Source organism: Mobula hypostoma, chromosome 9 (assembly GCF_963921235.1).
Source record: "Mobula hypostoma chromosome 9, sMobHyp1.1, whole genome shotgun sequence".
Taxonomy (NCBI): Eukaryota; Metazoa; Chordata; class Chondrichthyes; order Myliobatiformes; family Myliobatidae; genus Mobula; species Mobula hypostoma.
In genome coordinates this window covers 59,052,567-59,077,913 of record NC_086105.1, presented here as the reverse complement: position 1 = coordinate 59,077,913, position 25,347 = coordinate 59,052,567, and the positions used below count along the sequence as shown (strand labels likewise).

The following is a 25,347-nucleotide window of genomic DNA, read 5'->3' as shown; positions in this document are numbered from 1 at the left end:
GGAAGTTGGAGAATTCTATGTTCATACCAAGGGTCTGGAGACTACCTGGATGGTATATGAGGTGTTGCTCCTCCAGCCTGAGTTTAGCCTCATCATGGCAGTAGAGGAGGCCATGTATGGACATATCTGAATCGGAATGGGAAGCAGAGTTGAAGTGGGTGGCTACCGGGAGATCCTGTCTGTTGTGGCGGGCGGATGGAGGTGCTCGACGAAGCGGTCCCCCAATCTGCGTCAGGTTTCACTGATGTAGAGGAGGCCGCACCGGGAGCACCGGATGCAATAGATGACCCCAACAGACACACAAGTGAAGTGTTGTCTCTCCTGGAAGGACTGTTTGGGGCCCTGAATGGTGGCAAGAGAGAAGGTGTAGGGACAGGTGTAGCACTTACGCTTACAGGGATAAGTGCCAGGTGGGAGATCAGTGGGGATGGACGTGTGGATAAGGGAGTCGTGGAGGGACCGATCCCTGCGGAAAGTGGAGAGGGAAAGATGTGCTTAGTGGTGGGGTCCTGTTGAAGGTGGCAGAAGCTGCGGAGGATAATGTGTTGGATCCGGAGGCTAGTGGGGTGATAGGCGAGGACAAGGGGAACTCTGTCCCTGTTGTGGTTGCGGGAGGATGTGGTGAGGGCCGAAGTGCGGGAAATGGAGGAGATGCGGGTGAGGGCATCATTGATGACGGTAGAAGGGAAACCAGGATTCTTAAAGAAAGAGGACATTTGAGATGTTCTGGAATGGAAAGCCTCATCCTCGGAGCAGATGCTGCAGAGACGGAGGAACTGGGAATAGGGAATGGCACTTTTGCATGTGACGGGATGGGAAGTAGCCACTTCAACTTCAACTTCAAGTAGCCACCCACTTCAACTCTGCTTCCCATTCCCATTCAGATATGTCCATACATGGCCTCCTCTACTGCCATGATGAGGCTAAACTCAGTTTGGAGGAGCAACACCTCATACCATCCAGGTAGTCTCCAGACCCTTGGTATGAACATAGAATTCTCCAACTTCCGGTAATTCCCTCCCCCTCCCTTCCCCTATCCCTATTTCACTCTACCCCCTCCCCCAGCTCCCTCATAGTTCTGCCTCCTTCTTCTACTACCCACTGTTTTCATGGCTATGACGTCAATGCATCCCCTCCCCCACCCCTTTGCCTTTCAAATTACTGGTCTTTCAACTGACGCTACAAGCATTCTTCAAATCCTTCCCCATCTTTCATTCTTCAGTCCTGAGGAAGGGTTCCGGCCCGAAACGTCGACTCATCGTTTCTGACTGATGCTGCCCGACCTGCTGAGTTCATCCAGCGTACTGAAAGTGTTTCCTTGTAATTTATCTAATTTTATGTACCATAAAAAATTGTGGTTCCAACTTTTTTTCAGTGGAAATCTTAAAGGAGAAAAACCATATATTAAAGGAGCATCTTGTACCTATTGTGGGGCAGACTCTTGCAGGGTCAAATTATGCAGTAAATTAAGAAGTCAAATAGATTTATCTTTTTTTCTGATAATTTCAGCAGCTTTTTGAATTGGCTCTTTTTTCTTTCTATTGTCAGGCGATCCAGATCGGGAAGAAATCAGTCGTATGTTTTATTAATTAACGAAAATATCTTATGTCCAGTAATGTTAGAGTCATTATGGCAAATAATTTATGTATCTTTTATTTTTACAGAATATCCTAATTGGAAACCAGATTTTGGATCAGCCTCCATTTTGTTGTCAAAATGTCTACTGCTACTTATGTCTATTACTATTATATACACCTTATAATATATTTCCCAGACAACTTCCATGTATTTTATTGATCTTTCCTTCCTCGTTTTCCTTTGCTTCATAATTCAGTGACATCTTACATAATTGATGAATTTGAAGTTTTTCAACTTATACTTGTAAAATATTCCAGTTATTTTTTTACTGAATTAAGCTAATATATTCAAGTTACCATTTTTACCATTTCTTTTTATCACCTTGTTTCTGGTATTAAAAATTTAAACCATTGAAGGAACTAATAAAAATAGCAGAATATAAACTACATCCAGCATTACAATTAATTCTTCAGGGGTAGCTGACAGCGATTATAAACATATTTGTAATTTCTGCCACTTTCAGCATGTTAATATATTGTGTCACCTCAACATTTGAGATCTTGCGCTAAAGAAATTGAACTCTATTCACTTCAGCCAATTAAAATGGAGAAAAACTACTGGTGCCAGTGGCTTTGCTCACTTGGATCTATTTTATATCCTGTTGAAATAGTCCCAAAAGCCTCATAACATCTGAAGGACATAATTACATTCTGGACAACTTCGATCTTTAAGAAATAAAATGGTTTGTATAGTTCACTAAGTTAAAGCAAACATAATTTGCCAGTCAACTGTCATGCTGTACAGGATATAACTGTATTCAGGTTATGTATTTATGTTTTGTACCAAACAACCTAAACAGTGTAGGTAATGGAAATTTTAAAGACAAATAGAATATTTTTAAAATACTCAGAATATCAGCAGCATTTGGCAGAGAAGAAAATAACTAGCAAAATTTAAGATTGCGAGGTCAACTCGGGTCATTAATCCTGCTACTGCTCCCACAATTATAGCCCAACTTGGTAAGTATTTCCATCAATTTCTGTAATTATTTAATATTAGATTTGTACCTTTTTTGTCTAATGTGCTGTAATATCAAATAATTATTTGTTTAAAGAAGGATTTCAATGGACAAAAATTTATATATCTGCCTTCTTATTCAATTCTCATTAAGTTTTTTACTTTATGTTAGTTTTTAATCAAGTAGAGCTAATAGGACTTGATGTTTCAATCCCCATGATAAGTTGGCACTCTTGATATTGGCAGTAGGCTTGGAGTGGTGACAAGGAGGGTAGGTACGTCATCGGGGTCAACAGGTGGGCACCCTCCTTCTTTGATGTTTTGTTGATAAGCCCACGACATCTCCAGTGGGCTCAACGGTGCTACCTGGCGTCCCAGATACACCCCCTCAGTTCCATACCCTCCTGTCTTCATCTTGCAGCCCAGTTGTTGTCTTTCCTTTTAATCCAGATCCACTTACTGCTTTCTTCTGCTGCATTTGACAAGGACTTGATTGCTTGTTGGAGGAAGTGACCCCTCACCCCCATCTTCTTCAATAGACTGGTTGTAGATGTAGCCACGAATCCCCAGCATCCCACTTCTACAGGGAAAATCTTGGTCTTCCAGCCATTCTGGGCAGCTTCAGTTTCCAGTTTAGAGTACTTGGTCTTTTTCCTTTCATAAGCTTCTTCGACACCATCTTCCCATGGTACTGTCAATTCCACAACATATGCCAGCTTGGCTGTTGTGGACCACAGGACCATGTCTGGCTTGAGTATTGTAGCCGCAATGTCTGGGGGAAACACAAGCTTTTTTTCCAAGTCCACATCCATTTACCAATCCCGAGCAACCTGCAGAATACTTACCTCTTTTCATGTTATATGGTGCTCTGGAGGTTGGCCTGCTGGTACAAATCATGTGATGTGAACATTTCTTGCCGATGTTTGTGGGAGAACATTGTGGTGATTCGCCTCTGTTCCAAGATTGATGCCAGCTGTCTGAGAACTTGGTTATGCTGCCAAGTATACCGCCCCTGGCTGAGGTTTGTGGTGCATCCTGTTAAAATGTGCCTTAGTGATCCAGGTGCTTGACGAAGAGAGCAAGCGGGGTCTTCTCCCCACCACTGATTCAGGTTCTGGGGTGTGGGTAGGTGGTCATAAGTAGCTCTGATGACAAAACTTAGCCAAGATCCCTCCATCTCCCAGATGTCATGCTAGCTAAGTTTCCTCTTTTCCAGGCTCTCCCAATTAGTCCATTGGTCCTGCTTGTCCATTGAGACGGCCCTGGCATGTCGCTCTGCCTCCTCCTGTCTTCTCCCCTCCTCCACCATGAGTCATCTCTTCTGCACTGATGTTGCCTTGTGCCATTGAGGAGCCTTTGGGACGAGCCCAAACCCGAGCCCGGCTCTCCGAAGTTGGACTTTGCCAACCACATCCCTGAAGTGAAGAGCAGACTTAGCACTCTGAACGGCTTCAGACGGAGTCCACTTCCTCCCCGTTGCCATATGGGGGGGCCGCTGTTCAAATAACAGTATCTTCAGATTTAGTGAGGGTCATGACCAACCTTGCTTTGGTGCATTTGAATTCTTCCACAAGACTTGCAATTGGTAATGCTAATTTGCCGTTCCCGTGCAGTCCAACAGGACTTAAGCATCGTGGAAGTCCAAGCCACTGTTTCACATGTGTGCTGATCACACTTTCGAGCTTTTCTACCTTGTTGATGGGTATTTCATACACTGTTAAAGGCCATATGAGTCTTGGGAGTATGCCGAACTGGAAGCACCACAGCTTGAGTTTTCCTGGCAGCCAGGTCTTGTTGATGCGAGCTATGTATGTGATGGTATCCTTTTTGAATTGTTTAAACTGCTCGGTGTCCTTGAGCTTAGCATCATACCATCAGCCCAAGCTCTTCACTGGCATTTCTGACACAGTTGGGACGGGTGTTCCGTCAATCTGAAATCTTTGATCCGTGACTTGACCTTTGACAATGGAGATGCTTCTGCACTTGTTGGGCTTGACCTTCATGCTCGCCCATGTGATGTTTTGATGAAGCTTTTCCAGAAGTCCCTTGGTGCAGGGGACAGTTGTCGTAGGTATTGTTATATCATCCATATAGGCTCATATCAGTGGTACTGTTGACCAAACTTTAGCCATTTTCCTCCCGCAACCCATTTTGAGGCTCTGATAATGAGCCCCATTGCCATAGTGAAGGCCAATGGGGAGATGATGCACCCCGCCATGATGCCTACTTCCAGTGGTTGCCACGCTGTGGTGAAGTCTGATGTTGTGAGACAAACTTGCAGATCCTGGAAGTAGTGTTTTACCAGATTTGTTATTGATGCAGGCACCTGAAAGAATTCAAAAGCAGTCCACAGTAGGAAATGAGGAACTGATCTATAAGTGTTGGCCAGGTCGAGGAACAAGACATGTAGATTCTTTCCTTCTTTCTTAGCCATCTGGATTTGATGCCATATGATGCTGGTATGTTCAAGGCATCCTGAGAAGCCTGCTATGCCAGCCTTTTGGATTGACGTATCAATGAAATGGTTTTGTTTCAGATACTTTGTAAGTCTTTGTGCCAACGCACTGAAAAAGATCTTGCCTTCTATGTTCAGAAGGTTTATTTGGTGAAACTATTCGACGGTGAACGAATTCTTTCCTTTTGGGGTCAGAACTCGCCCCCCCCTCCAGCTCTTCTCCAGGCTTTGGGGATCACTTGCTTTTAGACAGCCTTTCAGAGAGTAAATGCATGTAAGAAATTGTTTGCTCCTCATCATTACTGTTGAGTATTTGTTTATGAGTTTGAAATTTTACATTTGAAATTGGCAGTGTGAGATTGGATTAGACTTTTAAATTAACAATTTTTGAATTTCTGCAGGCATTGTATTATATTTGTGTTAAATAAGTATATCAAATGTATTAGAAAAACAAAGACCATAACTAAAATCCATAATGGGATCCCAATAGAAACTGCTAAGTTCAAATTTTCTGTTCAATTCAGCCAGGCACACATCTTTCTTGATAGTTTCTGTCATAGAAGTCCGATCTAATAGTGATCACCACATCATGCACAAGGATAGATCTGGTCCTAGGGTTGAGGTCCTAGGGTGGAAGAAGGCTAAAATTGAAGAAATGAGAAAGGATCTAAAAAGCGTGGATTGGGACAGGTTGTTCTCTGGCAAAGATGTGAGCGGTAGGTGGGAAGCCTTCAAAGGAGAAATTTTGAGAGTGCAGAGTTTGTATATTCCTGTCAGGATTAAAGGCAAAGTGAATAGGAATAAGGAACCTTGGTTCTCAAGGGATATTGCAACTCTGATAAAGAAGAAGAGGGAGTTGTATGACATGTATAGGAAACAGGGAGTAAATAAGGTGCTTGAGGAGTATAAGAAGTGCAAGAAAATACTTAAGAAAGAAATCAGGAGGGCTAAAAGAAGACATGAGGTTGGCTTGGCAGTCAAAGTGAAGGATAATCCAAAGAGCTTTTACAGGTATATTAAGAGCAAAAGGACTGTAAGGGATAAAATTGGTTCTCTTGAAGATCAGAGTGGTTGGCTATGTGCGGAACCAAAGGAAATGGGGGAGATCTTAAATAGGTTTTTTGCGTCTGTATTTACTAAGGAAACTGGCATGAAGTCTATGGAATTAAGAGAAACAAGTAGTGAGATCATGGAAACTGTACAGATTGAAAAGGAGGAGGTGCTTGCTGTCTTGAGGAAAATTAAAGTGGATAAATCCCTGGGACCTGACAGGGTGTTCCCTCGGACCTTGAAGGAGACTAGTGTTGAAATTGCAGGGGCCCTGGCAGAAATATTTAAAATGTCGCTGTCTACGGGTGAGGTGCCGGAGGATTGCAGAGTGGCTCATGTTGTTCCGTTGTTTAAAAAAGGATCGAAAAGTAATCCGGGAAATTATAGGCCGGTAAGTTTAATGTCGGTAGTAGGTAAGTTATTGGAGGGAGTACTAAGAGACAGAATCTACAAGCATTTGGATAGACAGGGACTTATTAGGGAGAGTCAACATGTTTTGTGCGTGGTAGGTCATGTTTGACCAATCTATTGGAGTTTTTTGAGGAGGTTACCAGGAAAGTGGATGAAGGGAAGGCAGTGGATATTGTCTGCATGGACTTCAGTAAGGCCTTTGACAAGGTCCCGCATGGGAGGTTAGTTAGGAAAATTCAGTCGCTAGGTATACATGGAGAGGTGGTAAATTGGATTAGACATTGGCTCAATGGAAGAAGCCAAAGAGTGGTAGTAGAGAATTGCTTCTCCGAGTGGAGGCCTGTGACTAGTGGTGTGCCACAGGGATCAGTGCTGGGTCCATTGTTATTTGTCATCTATATCAATGATCTGGATGATAATGTGGTAAATTGGATCAGCAAATTTGCTGATGATACAAAGATTGGAGGTGTAGTAGACAGTGAGGAAGGTTTTCAGAGCCTGCAGAGGGACTTGGACCAGCTGGAAAAATGGGCTGAAAAATGGCAGATGGAGTTTAATACAGACAAGTGTGAGGTATTGTACGTTGGAAGGACAAACCAAGGTAGAACATACAGGGTTAATGGTAAGGCACTGAGGAGTGCAGTAGAACAGAGGGATCTGGGAATACAGATACAAAATTCCCTAAAAGTGGCGTCACAGGTAGATAGGGTCATAAAGAGAGCTTTTGGTACATTGGCCTTTATTAATCAAAGTATTGAGTATAAGAGCTGGAATATTATGATGAGGTTGTATAAGGCATTGGTGAGGCCGAATCTGGAGGACTGTGTTCAGTTTTGGTCACCAAATTACAGGAAGGATATAAATAAGGTTGAAAGAGTGCAGAGAAGGTTTACAAGGATGTTGCCGGGACTTGAGAAACTCAGTTATAGAGAAAGGTTGAATAGGTTAGGACTTTATTCCCTGGAGCGTAGAAGAATGAGGGGAGATTTGATAGAGGTAAATAAAATTATGATGGGTATAGATAGAGTGAATGCAAGCAGGCTTTTTCCACTGAGGCAAGGGGAGAAAAAAACCAGAGGACATGGGTTAAGGGTGAGGGGGGAAAAGTTTAAAGGGAACATTAGGGGGGGCTTCTTCACACAGAGAGTGGTGGGAGTATGGAATGAGCTGCCAGACGAGGTGGTAAATGTGGGTTCTTTTTTAACATTTAAGAATAAATTGGATAGATACATGGATGGGAGGTGTATGGAGGGATATGGTCCGTGTGCAGGTCAGTGGGACTAGGCAGAAAATGGTTCGGCACAGCCAAGAAGGGCCAAAAGGCCTGTTTCTGTGCTGTAGTGTTTCTATGGTTTCTAATGTTTAGGAAGCTGTCTGGAACATACTGTATTTTGTTTCAATTGCTTCCTTCATGAAATGCAAAATCTCCCTCATTTAGAATTTCACGTGGATATAAGGTGTCATATATGATTTCAAGTATTTTCTCATCTTAATTTTAATTTCTATTATTGAACAACAATTCCAATTATTGTTGGAATTACTTCTTTATATCCCAGAGTTATTAATAAACTACGTATTTTACATTGGCTATAAAGCAATATTCTCTAATCTGTTTCAGATAGAAGTGCTTCATTATAATCCTTCTCTTCCTTGTTTAAAAGTTTATAATTTAAAACTAACTAAAATAAACTTATATTTTGGACTTTCTAGAAGAAAAATTGAGTGTTTCTCTTGAAATTATAAGCTTTATTCTTGTGGAAACATTATACACATATTATCTATTTGTGGGCTGACAATGCTTGATGTCTCTTACATATTTTTACTTACCAATTTCCCATTACAAGCTTTGCCATCAAAAAGCTTGTTTGACTGATAAGATTATCTCTTTGGATCTATTTCATATCCCTTCTAATCTGATCTCAGAATCAGGTTTAAAATCACTGGCATATGTCATGAAATTTATTGTTTTGAACATAGAACATAGAACAGGCCCTTTGGCCCACAGTGTTGTGCCGACCCTCAAACCCTGCCTCCCATATAACCCCCCACCTTAAATTCCTCCATATACCTGTCTAGTAGTCTTTTAAACTTCACTGGTGTATCTGCCTCCACCACTAACTCAGGCAGTGCATTCCATGCACCAACCACTCTCTGAGTAAAAAAACCTTCCTCAAATATCCCCCTTGAACTTCCCACCCCTTACCTTAAAGCTGCAGCATTACCTAGCAATACATAATTAAAAACTGTAAATTACAATAAGAAATTTTATATGTATATCTATATAAAATTTAATTTAAATAAGTAGCACAAAGAGTGCCAAAAAAAGGAAAAGAAAACTAAATAGTGAGGTAGTGTACATAGGTTCACTGGACATTTAGAAATGGGATGGTGGAGGGAAAGAAGCTGTTGCTGAAAAGTTGAGTGTCTGTCTTCAGGCTGTATACACCTCCTCCTTGATGGTAGCAATGAAAAGAGGACATGTCATGTGTGATGGGTATCAAAATATTCAACTGGTTTAGAATCAGAATCAGATTTATTATCAAGGACATCTGTTGTTAAACTTGTTTTGAAGCAGCAGTACAGTGCAATACAAAATTACTGTAAGTTACAATAAGAAATATAAAAAATAAATTAGTGCACAAAGAAGGCAAAATAGTGAGGTAGTGTTCGTGGACTATTCAGAAGTCAGACAATGGAAGGGAAGAAGGTGTTCCTAAAAGATTCAGCATGTGTTTCAGGCACCTGTACCTCCTCTCTAATGGTTAGGCAGCATCTCCACCTAACAAAGTCATGCTGATCATGTCTGATTGTGATTAAAATACAGCATGGAATAGGCACTGCTGGCCCTTTAAGCTGTGCCACCCAGCAACCCCCGACTTAACCCTAGCCTAATTATAGGACAATTTACAATGGCCAATTAACCTACTAACCATTACATCTTTGGACTGTGGGAGGAAACCAGAGCACCCAGAGAAAACCCATGCATTCTATGGGGTAGATGTATGGACTCCTTACAGTTGATGTTAGAATTGAACTCTGACACCCTGAGCTAGAAACATAGAAAACCTACAGCACAATACAGGCCCTTCGGCCCACCATGCTGTGCTGAACATGTACTTACTTCAGAAATTACCGAAGGTTACCCATAGCCATCTATTTTTCTAAGCTCCATGTACTTATCCAGGAGTCTTTTAAAAGACCCTATCGTATCTGCCTCCAGCACTGTCACCGGCAGCCCATTTCATACATTCACTCTCTGTGTAAAAAAACTTAACCCTGACATCTCTGTACCTACTTCCAAGCACCTTAAAACTGTGCCCTCTCGTGCTAGCCATTTCAGCCCAGGGAAGAAGCCTCTGACTATCCACATGATCAATGCCTCTCATCAGCTTATACACCTCTATCAAGTCACCTCTTATCCTCCACCGCTCCAAGGAGAAAAGGCTGAGTTCACTCAACCTATTCTCATAAGGCATGCTCCCCAATCCAGGCAACATCCTTATAAATCTCCTCTGCACCCTTTCTATGGTTTCCACATCCTTCCTGTAGTGAGGTGACCAGAACTGAGCAATGGGGTCTGACCAGGGTCCTAATAGCTATCACATTACCTCTCGGCTCTTGTAATCGATCCCATGGTTGATGAAGCCCAATGTACCTTATACCTTCTTAACCACAGAGTCAACCTGTGCAACAGCTTTGAGTGTCCTATGGACTTGGACCCCAAGATCCCTCTGATCCTCCACAATGCCCAGGGTCTTACCATTAATACTATATTCTGCCATCATATTTGACCTACCAAAATGAACACCTCACACTTATCTGTGTTGAACTCCATCTGCCACTTCTCAGCCCAGTTTTACATCCTATCGATGTCCTGCTGTAACCTCCAACAGCCCTCTACACTATCCACAACACCCCCAACCTTTGTGTCATCAGCAGATTTACTAACTCATCCCTCCCCTTCCTCATCCAGGTCATTTATATAAATCACGAAATGAAGGGGTCCCAGAACAGTTCCCTGAGGCACACCACTGGCCACCGACCTCCAAGCAGAATGTGATCCATCTACAATCACCCTTTGCCTTCTGTAGGCAAGCCAGTTCTGGATCCACAAAGCAAGGTCCCCTTGGATCCCATGCCTCCTTACTTTCTCAATAAGCCTTGCATGGGGTACCTTATCAAAGGCCTTGCTGAAATCCATATACACTATATCTACTGCTCTACTTTCATCAATGTGTTTCATCACATCCTCAAAAACTTCAATCAGGATAGTAAAGCACGACCTGTCTTTGACAAATCCATGCTGACTATTTGTAATCATAATATGCCTCTCGGAATGTTCATAAATCCTGACTCTCAGAATCCTTTCCATCAACTTACCAACCACAGAAGTAAGACTCACTGGTCTATAATTTCCTGGGCTATCTTTACTCCCTTTCTTGAATAAGGGAACAACATTTGCAACCCTCCAATCCTCTGGAAACTCTCCCGTCCCCATTGATGATGCAAAGATCATTGCCAGAGGCTCAGCAATCTCCTCCCTCACCTCCCACAGCAGCCTGCAGTACATCTCATCCGGTCCCGGAGACTTATTCAACTTAATGCTTTCCAAAAGCTCCAGCACATCCTCTTTCTTAATGTCTATATGGTGAAGCTTTTCAATCAGCTGTAAGTCACCCCTACAATCGCCAAGATCCTTTTCCGTAGTGAATACTGAAGCAAAGTATTCGTTAAGCACCTCTGCTATCTCCTCTGATTTCATACACACTTCTACACTGTCACACTTGATTGGTCCTATTCTCTCACGCCTTATCCTCTTGCTCTTCACATACTTGTAGAATGCCTTTGGGTTTTCCTTAACCCTGCTCACCAAGGCCATCTCATGGCCCCTCCTGGCTCTTCTAATTTCACTCTTCAGCTCCCTCCTGCTAGCCTTATAATCTTCTTGATCTCTATTATTACCTAGTTTTTTGAACCTTTCGTAAGCATTTCTTTTCTTCTTGACTAGATTTTCAACAGCCTTAATACACCACAGTTCCTGTACTCTACCATCCTTTCCCTGTCTTATTGGAATGTACCTATGCAGAATGCCACGCAAATATCCTCTGAGCATTTGCCACATTTCTGCCGTACATTTCCCTGAGAACATCTGTTCCCAATTTATGCTTCCAAGTTCCTGCCTAATAGCTTCATATTTCCCCTTACTACAATCAAACGCTTTCCTAACTTGTCTGTTCCTATCCCTCTCCAATGCTATGGTAAAGGAGATAGAATTGTGATCACTATCTCCAAAATGCTCTCCCGCTGACAGACCTGACACCTGACCAGGTTCATTTCCCAATACCGGATCAAGTACAGTCTCTCTTGGGTCAGGAAACCTTTCTGAACACACCTAACAAACTTCACCCCATCTAAACCCCTTGCTCTAGGGAGATGCCAAACAATATTTGGGAAATTAAAATCTCCCACCACGACAACCTTGTTATTATTACACCGTTCCAGAATCTGTCTCCCTATCTTCTCCTCGATGTCCCTTTAATTATTGGGTAGTCTATAAAAAACACCCAGTAGAGTTATTGACCCTTTCCTGTTTCTAACTTCCACCCACAGAGACTCCGTAGACAACCCCTCCATGACTTCCTCCTTTTCTGCAGCTGTGACACTATCTCTGATCAACAGTGCCACCCCCCACCCTTTTGCCTCCCTCCCTGTCCTTTCTGAAACATCTAAAGCCTGGCACTCTTAAGTAACCATTCCTGCCCCTGAGCCATCCAAGTCTCTGTAATAGCCATAAAAGTACTGATCCACGCTCTAAGCTCGTCCACTTTGTTCATGATGCTTCTTGCATTAGAATAGGCACATCTCAAACCATCCGTCTGAGCGCATCTCTTCTCTATCATCTGCCTATCTTCCCTCTTGCACTGTCTACAAGCTTTCTCTATTTGTGAGCCAACCGCCCTTTCCTCTGTCTCTTCAGTTCAGTTCCCATCCCCCAGCAATTCTAGTTTAAGCTCTCTCAAATAGCCTTAGCAAACCTCCCTGTCCCCCTCGGGTTTAAGTGTAACCCATCCTTTTCGTACAGGTCATGCCTGCCCCAAATGAGGTCCCAATGATCCAGAAATCTGAATCCTTGCCCCCTGCTCCAAACCCTCAACCACGCATTTATCCTGCACCTCACTATTCCTATACTCACTGTCACGTGGCACAGGCAGTAATCCCGAGATTACTACCTTTGAGGTCCTGCTTCTTAACTTCCTTCCTAATTCCCTGTAGTCTATTTTCAGGAGCTCCTCCATTGTCCTACCTATTGTGGTACAAATACATATCACGACATCTGGCTGTTCACCTTCCCACTTCAGGATATCATGGATGCTATCAGAAACATCCCGGACCCTGGCACTTGGGAGGCAAACTACCATCAGCGTTGCTTTCCTGAGTCCACAGAATTGCCTGTTTGACCCCTAGCTATAGAGTCGCCTATTACTGCTGCCTTCTTCCTTTCCCTACCCTTCTGAGCCACAGGGCCAGACTCTGTGCCAGAGGTGCAGCCACAGCCACTGTTGCTTCCCCCGGGTAGGTCATCCCCCCCAATAGTACTCAAACAGGAGTACTTATTGTTAAGGGGGACAGCCACAGAGGTACTCGCTAGTATCTGACTCTTGCCCTTCCCTCTCCTGTGACCCACTTATTTGTCTCCTGAGGCCCCAGTGTGACTACCAGCCTGTAGCTCCTATCTATCACCTCCTCACTTTCCCTGACCAGAGGAAGGTCATTGAGCTGCATCTCCAATTCCCTAACCCAGTCCCTAAGGAGCTGCATCTTGACGCATCTGATGCAGATGTGGCTGGGAGTCTCCTGGACTTCCCACATATGACACCCAGTACAGAACACTGGCCTCACAGACATACTTCCTGTTTCTATTCTTCGCAAGTAACTTACCTTGCCTCGACCCGTTATCACCAAAGCCCTGTTGAGCCAATGTCCTACCACTCTGTCGATGACCGCTCCACTAGGCTGTGTCTCCTTTTTATGCCTAAACTTTCCCTGCTATCTAACTCACAACTGGTGCTCCAGTTGTAGCCACTGATAGGCCACATACAGTGGACAAACGCTCTCGAAGCTCCCTTTTTAAATAACCGCCGCTGACCTGTGAGAAATCAGTCTTGATAAAGCTCTGTTGACGCCACTGATAGGCTGCTGTAATTACATTGTGCTAACTACTATACTACTGTGGCACCTTGCCTTGCCTTTTTACAGTAAATTTACTGAAGCACCTTCAATTACTCCAAAAGACTGAGGTTTGGTAAAATACTGAAAGGCTTTTATTCGCTGTACAATACGACCTCCACAGTGAGTGTCTGCCCCCGGACTGAGGGGGAGGGGCAAGGCGAACACCTTTATACAGGACTCTGTGGGAGGAGCCACAGGGGCAGTCAGCAGAGGGGTGTGTCCAGACAGGTAACCGAGTTACAACTTATATACATGGTTTACCACATTTACCATGATGTTAGACCCACTGGTCTGTAATTAGTTAGTTTATACATGCCGTTCTTGAATAAAGTTACCTCAATTTTATTCAGCTTTGACAATCACTTATACTTGACCGCTTGTTATATAAACTACCACATGTTACCTCCCGATGTGCTCTTTTATTCACATTAAAACACAGAACATAAAACAATACAGCCCAGGAACAGGCCCTTCAGCTCATGATGTAATGCCAAACTAATTAAGTACTTTCCTCATAGAAGGCAACATCCTGGTAAACCTTTTCTGCACCCTCTCCAAAGCCTCCACATTCTTCTTACAATGAGGAAACCAGTATTGAATGCAAAACTCCAGATGAAGCCCAAATAGAATTTTATAAAGCTGCAACATAACTACTTGACTCATGAACTTAGTGCCTCAACTAAGGCAAGCACACCATACCCCTTCTTTATCACCCTAACAACTTGTGCAGCCACTTTCAGGGAACTATGAACTTCGCCACTGCTTAATGGAGGCTATGATTAATTTGAATATTGTCAATATTTTCCACTCAAAGAAAAATATTCTCAGTTTATTAAAATAACACAACTCTTTCATCCCAAGAACCATTCTGCTAAATAATTTCTTCATTCTCCAAGGGTCCTGAATAAGTAATGCTATGCAAGTGAAATTGACAGAATAGTGATGTTATTACAAATACATGGAAGCTTAAATTGTGGTTTTACTGTAGTTTAAAAAGTTAGGGCAGACTTAGATCTTTGCTATGACAGTTATGACTTGCCACTGCAACAGATCCTCCATTATTACTGTTGCTATAGCAGAGACAATATTGGCAATGTCACACAACTAAACACCTAGCAATTGAGTGGGTTGTATCAGTATGGTTGAAACTTGTGCCAATAACCATACCACATATAAAAGGATTTCTTCACCACCTTTGCATCATTGGTGAATTACAGAATTGTTGTCAAGGTGGCTGCCCTGAATCAATTTAATTGTAGCCACTTTCAGCTGTTGTCTAAAGCACTGTGGACATCCTGTGAATCTCTAAGTTAACGTCTAGGTTTATTGTTCTCATATGCAAACGAATTCCATGAACATTAACTTCTTGCAGCTTGAATGCTACGTGGAGAGTAGTCAGGATTAGTGTGCAAGGAGAACAATTGAGAAAATGAACCCCCTGAACACTCCACTGCCATCTGGGAGATTGTCTTGGTGCAAAGACGACACAGATGGCAAATACTGCCTGTGGAAACAGTCTACGCGTGCATCATGACGACCGGAACGGTAATGCACCCGGCGCCATTGAGCGACGCTTCGAATCGGGCGCGGCCGCGACGCACGCGACGGGCGGGGAGAGTGCGCTCATCATGGCTGCCCTCCGGTGGCTTCTGTTCGCCCTCAGCGCGCCGCTGTGGTGCTGGGGCCTGTTGCCGTCCATCACCGACCCCAGTTTTATCGAGGACTGCGTGAACGAGCACAACACGTATCGTTCGCAGGTGAACCCGACGGCCAGCAAGATGTTCAAAATGGTAATGCTGAGGTGGGGGAAGGAAAGATCGAGAACGAGCCGGTGGTTTGCGCGGGAACCGACGACGCCGCATTTTTCGAAATCAGTGAGGGAAGGAGGATATACAACAAAATTATAACTGCTTAATACTGGAAATGCGCACTAGGTCGGCCAGTATTTGCGGAGAGAGGGAGTCAGTGTGTCATGCTGATCTGCTGTCATAATTCAGAGGCAGAAAGTTCAATTCTGAAGTGGGAACGGGAGGCCGTTCAGCCCCTCTAACCCGTGCCTTTATTTAGTAGAATAGTATTTAACGTCATGTGACAAAGTAGTTACAGCATAATATATATACTGCGTTCTCATATATTTTAGCATTATATCGTATTATGTAAAATTTTCATAGTTTCTGGTAAATTGCTCTCATTACAAACTCAAATCTTACCAAATCTAACCTCCATCTCTTTCATGTTGCTGTTCAATGTAATGGGTTTGGATTCAGGCTAGTTTTAGACCATAAGAGCAGAATTAGGCCATTTGGACCATCATGTCTGCTCTGCCATTTCATCATGGGTGACCTATTTTCCCTCAGCCCTGATCTCCTGCCTTCTCCCCATATACTTTAATACCCTGACTAATCAAGAATCTGTCAACCTCTGCTTTAAATATACCCAATGGCTTGGCCTCTACAGCTGCCCCTGTGGCAATGAATTATGTAGATTCACCACTGTCTGGCCAAAGAGTGATTTACACAGTGGTACAATTAAATTCCTTTCTAGTCCAAAGCTCACAGAGTAAACTGTGTACAAGGTGATAACAAATACAACAATGATATGGAACAAGACACCCAAATTTCCAATACTCATTCCACGTAGAAATACGCTGCTGAAAGGTTAGTTTTTTCTTCTTAGCACACTGTCATGTTCTGACTACCCAATCAGTTGGTTGATATCTTCATATGTTAACACATTGTCTTCTGATGTAATAAATAACAAGAATGTAACCCCATCTGTGTAATCCATAACCACTGGAGTCAAAATGTTATTCTGGCCAGTCCAATGGGACACTTTATATAAAAAATGGCAGAACTGCCCAGAATACTTCAGATCTAACCTGGGTTTTTGTATTGTGTTATTCTCCAGATACTTTATACTAAAATAAATTAATTATGCTGAAGCTGTTGTTGCCTTTTCGGGGTCTTTCTTTCCTTTGACTTCACACTTGATTACTGATTTACTGCCTTCCTTTTCATTCTTTGTCCTTCTCCATATTGGATCAATGTTCAGGTTCTCAAACACCTCCAGTCTAATTTGAACCTATCTCAACCAACCAGAAAGAAATCATGTCAATCTTCAAGTCAAAGTACATTTATTATCAAAGTGCATGTATGTTTGGAAATACTACATTGAGATTCATTTTCTTGCAGGCATTTACAGGAAAATACAGAAATACAATAGAATTTATGATAAACGATCATAACCCCTGACATTTCCTGTGTCATCCTTGTAAGTCTCATCTGCGTCCTTTCTATGGTTTTGACATCTTTCCTATCGTGAGGCGACCAGAGCTGAGTGGAGTACTCCAAGTGGGGTCTGACCAGGTTCTTATATAGCTGCAACATTACCTCTCGGCTCCTAAACTCAATCCCACAATTGATGAAGGCCAATGCACCATATGCTTTCTTAACCACAGAGTCAACCTGTGCAGCAGCTTTGAGTGTCCTATGAACTCGGACCCCAAGATCCCTGTGATCCTCTACACTGCCGAGAGTCCTACCATTAATACTATATTCTGCCATCATATTTGACTACCAAAATGAACCACCTCATGCTTATCTGGGTTGAACTCTATCTGCCACTTCTCAGCCCAGTTTTGCATCCTATCAATGTCGTGCTGTAACCTCTGTGGCATTTTCTGTACCTAATAATTGGTATTTCCAATACAGGCTGTGATGCATCCAGTTAGGATACTGTTCATCTATAGAAGCTTATTTGAAATTACCCCCTCTCACCTTAAATGCATGTGCTATGGAATGAGATTTTTCAACTTTAGTAAAAGATACTGTTTATGTATGCCTCTCATAATCTTATAAATCTCTATCGGACCTCCCCTCAGCCTCTGCTGATCCAAAGAAAAGAATCCAAGTTGAACCTCTTGTCATAGCATGCCTTTGAATCTAGGCAGCATCATGGTATACAACTTCTGCACCCTCTCCAAAGCTTCGACATTGTTCTATAATGGGGTGACCAGAACTGAATACAGTATTCCAGATGTGGCCTAACTAAACTTTTATAAAGATGCAACATAATTTTCTGACATTTTTGTACTCATTGCTTCCACAATTAAAGGCAAACATGCCATATGCTTTCTTAACTACCTTATCAACTGTGTAGTCACTTTCAGGGAGCTATGAACTTGGGACGGCAAAATCCCTCTGCTTCTCAATGCTGTTTACTTTTGTCTGTCTGCCAGTCACTTATTTGATCCTATTCATGAAGTGTGAAATGAAAGGTGTCATCCATTTGCCTCTACCTTGCAGATGCACCGTAACGGCACCAGATGCTGGTTATGCTCTGAAACTTGGAGCTTGACCTCTTTCAAGTATTGATACTTCCTGAATATGTTTGGCCTGGAGAAGGAAATGTTTTATTTCCACTCACATATGTTGGGTTTTCTCATGCCATTATTTACAGTATCCCATTCATTTATTCATTAGTAAATATTGATAATTATTGACACTTGACTCCCGAGGAATACTTTATCATTTGTCAGTAGATGGCTACTGAAGCCAATCTGGAATTTCAGATATAGCTGCAACCTGCAACTTGGACGTGTATTGAATGGAAAAGTCAACAGTCCATCACAGGCAAATCCATTGAGAGCATTAACATGGAATGTTGCCATAGGAAAGCAGTATACATCACCAAGGAAACACATCACCCAAGTCCGCTATTGCCATTAGGCAGGAGGTGCAGAGGCCTTCGTCCCACATCACCAAGTTCAGGAACATTTATTACTCTACAACCATCAAACTCCTGAACTGGTGTGGATAACTCACCTCAACTTGAACTGATTCTACAACCTAGAGACTCAATTTTAAGAATCTACAATTCACATTCTCAGTAGAACATATAACAGTACAGCACAGGAACAGGGCATTCGGCTCACAATGTTGTGCTGATCCAGGTAAAAAGCAAATCAAAAATACCCAAACCCCTTCTACCTACACCATGTTCATATCCTTCCATTCTCCTAATTTGCACTGTTTTCTTTTGCATATTGGTTGCTTTTTTATGCATAATTGTTCATGAATGTTATTGTATTTCTTCATTTTCCTGTAAATGCCTGCAAGAAAATTAATATCTAGGTAGTATATAATGGCATACATGCGTAAAACCCTGGGAAAGGTTTCACTGCTAATTTAATGGTCTTTCTGTAGAAGCAGTGTTTGGGTTATGGTTAGAGATAACAGGTGTTTTGGAGTGTGAAGCCGTCCAGTGACAGAAGGGTGTTTTTATGCCGTGTACCTGACACCAGGGTGATCTGGGTCATGTTTGGCGGGAGATGAAGAGAGAAGACACCGGAGTGGGGCCAAGTCCCGACGAAGGCTGGGGGACCGAAGGAGGACCGGCAAATGGGAAACCATGAGCTCTAACTTGTGGACATTAGACTGTTTCATTAAAATGGGCCCTTTTCTTTTTTTTTGCTTTTTCTTCACTAACCCTGTAGTCAAATTAAGAACTATAAAGCTTAATCGTTTAATTGTATGCAGTGTACTGTCTGTTATTTTGTGGTACTGATTTGTAACAGGGTAACAGATCACACAGCATCCACCCAAACGGGGGTTTCGGGGTGGACTCGCATCTCAATCTCACCGGTTTGGCAGGGCCAGAGATTGTCTTCCCTAGACTTATGCAGCCAACAGAACCTGAGGGTCACACATGTACTTTGATAATAAATTTAATTTGACTTTGATATATCTCTGAATGATATTAGTGGGTCTTGGATACTGATCTGCTATCTGAAAAGCTCCTTTTGCTGTTCCTAATTTTCTATATCCTTATTGCCATTGTGCAGTTTCAAAATGCTGTGATTCTTGCAGCAGGCGATTATATTCCACTGTAAGTCAGCATTAATGTTGTATCGTTTCATCTTTGTGTTGAGAATGTCGTTGAAGTATCCTGAGCTCAGAGAAAAGTCTTGCTTCTAGAGTCTGGCTTCCAAATGAAGAACCTGATGTCGGCTGCTTCAGTCCTTGCTGTACTGATTTGAGGGAGGATGTTGGCGATGTTTTGTCAGCCTTGGTGGAAAAGATCTTCTGCAAGCATTAATGATACTTCTTAAGGGGTTTTGAATGAATCTATACTTGTTGTTTACTTATTGGCTTTTTAAAATAAAAGAGCGATCATGAATGCCTAAAGCCATTGTATTTGAAAATCTCATTTCTTCTGTTGATTAAAGGCCATATTTCCCCACTTAAGGCAATGCTGGATGTCTTTTGTTGCCTTGTGGGAATATCTTCTAAAATTTTGGAAGTGGTTAGTGTTACCTAGAATCTCACTACGAATCAGAGACCAAAGCCTTATATATGAGAGATTCAGTCTTTTTATAAAACCATCAATGATTGTTGGATCATAAGCGCAAGAAGCTCTACAAATGCTGGACAGAGTGCTCCTTGAGAATTTTTTAGTGCGACTTCAGTTGGTAAGTGTTCCTCAGTGCACCTTGCCCAGTTTACCTTACAAAGTGTTTGTAATTTTTCTGCTCCTAGGTAAGGTGAGGAAAATCATTAAACAAGGGGAAAAACTACTGAACAATACACCCTGATTCTCTTTGACTCCAAGTTTTTTCCGTGTATTACGCTGATTCAACATAGATAATGTACCAGAAACATCAAAATATTGCATCTCCTTTGCTTTTGATGATGACTTTCTATTTTCTTTCTTTAGCTCCTGAGCTAACCGCCTGTTTCTTTTGGGAAACTGACACGTTCCCCTGAATTAATAATCCAGTATCTGAGAATGAGTTCTATTATGTCTGCTTATTTAATTTTTCAATTCTCAATTAAATAAATAATTAATGGATTGCATGATTGCTTTCAATTGTGTGCTGAGTTTGTCTCAGGGTAGTTAGCCTTGACTGCCCTTGGTTATTGAAGGAAACTGAATGTTAGGGTTCCCTGCTGAATTTGTAATATATAGGTAGCAAAGCAGATTGTCTTGGACTCCAGCATGATATTGAACAGCTGGACAGTTGAGTGAAGTATTGCAGATGGAACTTAATCCAGACAAGTGTGACATAATGCATTTTGGAACAGTAGAACATACACAATGAATAGTGGGACCCTAGGGGCTTTTGATGAACCAAGGGATGTTGAGTTACATCCAAAGGATTTTGAGGTACATGCAAAGATCATTGATAGTGGCAGCATAAGTAGATATAACTTCATCAGCCATGGCATATTGGGTGTCATGTTACAGCTTTATAAAATTTGGCTAGGCTAAATTGTGTGTAGCTCTGGTCACCACATTATATGAAAAATGTGGTTACACTGAGAGGTTGCAGAGGAGATTCACCAGGATATTGCCTAGATTAGAACATTTCGGTTATAAAGAGGGATTTGCTAGTCTGGAGCAGAGGAGAGTGAGGTTATGAGGAGGATAGATAGGAGAGACGATAAAAATGTTCTTCCTGTGGTGAGAATGTCTAAAAGCAAATGGGCATCGATGTATTATTTCAGTGCTCAAGAAGAACATGGTAGCTTGCCTCAATGACTTAACTATTAATTAATGGCTCCGTCTGTCTAAGTAGACAATGGATGCACCCTTGGGGTGCAGACCTGGGTGATGAATATGGAGATCCTGGGCTGCCCAGGCATCAAGATCCCCCTCTCGGCCTCGCGGATGTGGTCCAAAGGAAAGCAGTACATTTGGCATCAGCTTGGCTGCAGGAGCTGCCGGGAGGTGACATGATACGTCATCCAACCTCCTTAGGGGCTCCACTCTGGATTTGTGTAGGGTTTACTCCTTAGCTTTCTCTTCTCCCGAAGATACCCACAAGGCAGTGGGGTCCGTAACCCTGGATAGAGGCCCATACCGGGTGCTGTCAGCCAGAGCCAGCTGAGCCGGGACTCATGTAAGGCAGGGTCGTCACGCCCTGTAGTAATGACATATGGAGCCACTACCCACTACCCAAAGACTTTTGTCACCATATAAAACCTTGAGTTTCATTTTCTTGTGGACATACTCAATAAATCCAATAACCATAATATAATCAATGAAAGACTGCACCAACAGCGCAGACAACTTGTGTGCAAAAGACAATAAACTGGGCAAATAGAAATGCAAAATAAAATAAATAATAATAATAAATAAGCAATAAATATTGAGAACATGAGATGAAGAGTCCTTGAAAGTGAGTCCATACAGTAGGTTGTGGGAACAGTTCAGTGACGGTGCAAGTGAAGTGATGTTTCGTTGAAGTTACCAAATGTTGGTCATGAAGCACATCAGCTTCTGGAGAAGTAATCTGGATTTGCTCCAATTTGCCTACTGTCACAATAGGTCAATAGCAGGCGTTTCAGTGGTTTTTCACTCATCTCTGCAACATTTGGACAGCGAAGATGCATACATCAGGAAGCTTGTCATCGATTACAGCTCAACAATCAACACTATCATCTCCTTGAAACTTCTAAATAAGCTCCAAGACCTAGGACTCAATACCTTAATGTGCAACTGGATCCTCAATTTCCTCACTTGCAGACCCCAGTCAACTTGGATTGGGAACTTCACTTGCCCCATCAATGAACTCTTCCCACAACCTACTGTATGGATACTTTCAAGGACTCTTCATCTCAGTTTCTCAATATTTATTTATTTATTTTTCTTTTTTATTTGCACCATTTATTATCTTTTGCACACTGGTTGTCCACCCTGTTGGTGCAATCTTTCACTGATTCTTTTATGGTTGATGGAGTTGAGTGTGCTTGTAAGAAAAGGAAACTCAGGATTGTATTGCCTGTATTGTATTGTGTTGTCTCCCAGGTGCCAGGGTACGGTATGTCTCGGATCGGGTCCAGAATATTCTGAAGGGAGAGGGTGAGCAGCCAGTTGTCTTGGTACATGTTGGTACCAATGACATAGATAGGACAAGGGAGGAGGTCCTGAAGAGAGATTTCTGGGAGTTAGGAAGGAAGCTGAGAAGCAGGACCTCCAGGGTAGTAATCTCAGTATTGCTACCTGTGCCACGTGCTAGTGAGGGCAAGAATAGTAGGATCAGGCAGATGAATGCGTGGTTGAGAGACTGGTGCAGGGGGCAGGGCTTCAGATTTTTGGATCATTGGGATCTCTTCTGGGGGAAATATGACCTGTTCAAAATGGACAGGTTACACCTGAACCCGAAGGGGGCCAATATCCTGGCAGGAAAGTTTAAAGAGCTGTTAGGGAGAGTTTAAACTAATTTGGCAGGGGGATGGGAACTGGAATGATAGAGCGGAGGAAGGGGAAAACAGAAATAAATCTAAGGTAGTGAGCAGTAAAGATGGCAGGAAAGACAGGCAGGTGATGGGGCAAATTTGTAGCCATTGGGATGAGTTGCAGTGCAATAAAATTACGGTGTAATTACAATTATAATTAAAGCAAAAAGTACCAAATACTGGTCTTAAGGTGTTACACTTAAATGCACGTAGCATAAGGAATAAGGTGGATGATCTTGTTGTACAGCTACAGATTGGCAGGCATGATATTGTGGCCATCGCTGAGACGTGGCTAAAGGATGCATGTCTCTGGGAGCTGAATGTCCAAGGATACACGGTGTATCAGAAGGATAGGAAGATAGGCATAGGGGAGGCGTGGCTTTACTGGTAAGAAATGATATTAAATCATTAGAAAGAGGTGATATAGGATCACAAGGTGCAGAATCTTTATGGGTTGAACTAAGAAATCGCAGGGGTAAAAGGACCCTGATGGCAGTTGTATATAGGCCTCCAAACAGCTACAGTGATGTGGACTACAAATTACAACAGGAAATAGAAAAGGCTTGTCAGAAGGACAGTGTTATGATAATTGTGGGGGATTTTAACATGCGAGTGGATTGGGAAAATCAGGTCAGCGCTGGATCTCAAGAGAGAAAATTTGTAGAGTGTCTGCAAGATGGCTCTTTAGAACAGCTTGTTGTTGAGCCCACTAGGGGATCGGTTGTACTGGATTGGGTATTATGTAATGAACCGGAGGTGATTAGAGAGATTGAGGTCAAGGAACCCTTAGGAGGCAGTGATCATAACACGATTGAGTTCACTGTGAAATTTGAAAAAGAGAAGCCGAAATCTGATGTGTCGGTATTTCAGTGGAGTAAAGGAAACTATAGTGGCATGAGAGAGGAACTGGTCAAAGTTGACTGGAAAGGAACACTGGCAGGAAGGACGGCAGAGCAGCAGTGGCTGGAGTTTATGCGAGAAGTGAGGAAGGTGCAAGACAGGTATATTCCAAAAAAGAAGAAAATTTCGAATGGAAAAAGGATGCTTCTGTGGCTGACAAGAGAAGTCAAAGCCAAAGTTAAAACAAAGGAGAGGGCATATAGGGAAGTAAAAATTAGTGGGAAGACAGAGGATTGGGAAGTTTTTAAAAGCTTACAAAAGGAAACTAAGAAGGTCATTAAGAGGGAAAAGATTAACTATGAAAGGAAACTAGCAAATAATATCAAAGAGGATACTAAAAGCTTTTTTAAGTATGTAAAGAGTAAAAGACAGGTGAGAGTAGATATAGCACCGATAGAAAGTGATGCTGGAGAAATTGTAATGGGAGATAAGGAGATGGCGGAGGAAATGAACGAGTATTTTGCATCAGTCTTCACTGAGGAAGACATTAGCAGTATACCGGACACTCAAGAGTGGCAGGGAAGAGAAGTGTGCGCAGTTACAATTGCAACAGAGAAAGTACTCAGGAAGCTGAATAGTCTAAAGGTAGATAAATCTCCCGGACCAGATAGAATGCACCCTTGTGTTCTGAGGGAAGTAGCTGTGGAGATTGCGGAGGCATTAGCGATGATCTTTCAAAAGTCGATAGATTCTGGCATGGTTCCGGAGGACTGGAAGATTACAAATGTCACACTGCTACTTAAGAAGGGGGCAAGGAAGCAAAAAGGAAATTATAGACCTGTTAGCTTGATATCAGTGGTTGGGAAGTTGTTGGAGTCAATTGTCAAGGATGAGGTTACAGAGTACCTGAAGGCATATGACAAGATGGGCAGAACTCAGCATGGATTCCTTAAAGGAAAATCCTGCCTGACAAACCTATTACAATCTTTTGAGGAAATTACAAGTAGGCTAGACAAGGGAGATGTTGTATATTTGGATTTTCAGAAGACCTTTGACAAGGTGCCACACATGAGGCTACTTAACAAGATAAGAGTCCATGGAATTACGGGAAAGTTACATGGATAGAGCGTTGGCTGATTGGTCCCTTCTGGTTGGCTGCCGGTTACCAGTGGTGTTCCACAGGGGTCCATGTTGGGGCCGCTTCATTTTACATTGTACATCAACGGTTTGGATTATGGAATAGATGGCTTTGTGGCTAGGTTTGCTGATGATACAAAGATAGGTGGAGGGGCTGGTAGTGCTTAGGAAACAGAAAGTCTGCAGGGAGACTTGGATAGATTGGAAGAATGGGCAAAGAAGTGGCAAATGAAATACAATGTTGGAAAGTGTATGGTTCTGCACTTTGGCAGAAGAAATAAATGGGCAAACTATTATTTAAATGGAGAGAGAATTCAAAGTTCTGAGATGCAACGGGACTTGGGAGTCCTCGTACAGAATACCCTTAAGGTTAACCTCCAGGTTGAGTCG

General features: G+C 42.5%; 1 pseudogene; it reads left to right on the top strand.

Moving 5' to 3' along the window:
- The first annotated feature begins 15,118 nt into the window (after positions 1-15,118).
- The window catches only part of LOC134351748 (GLIPR1-like protein 1), a 28,167-nt pseudogene continuing 17,938 nt past the window's right edge, over positions 15,119-25,347 (top strand).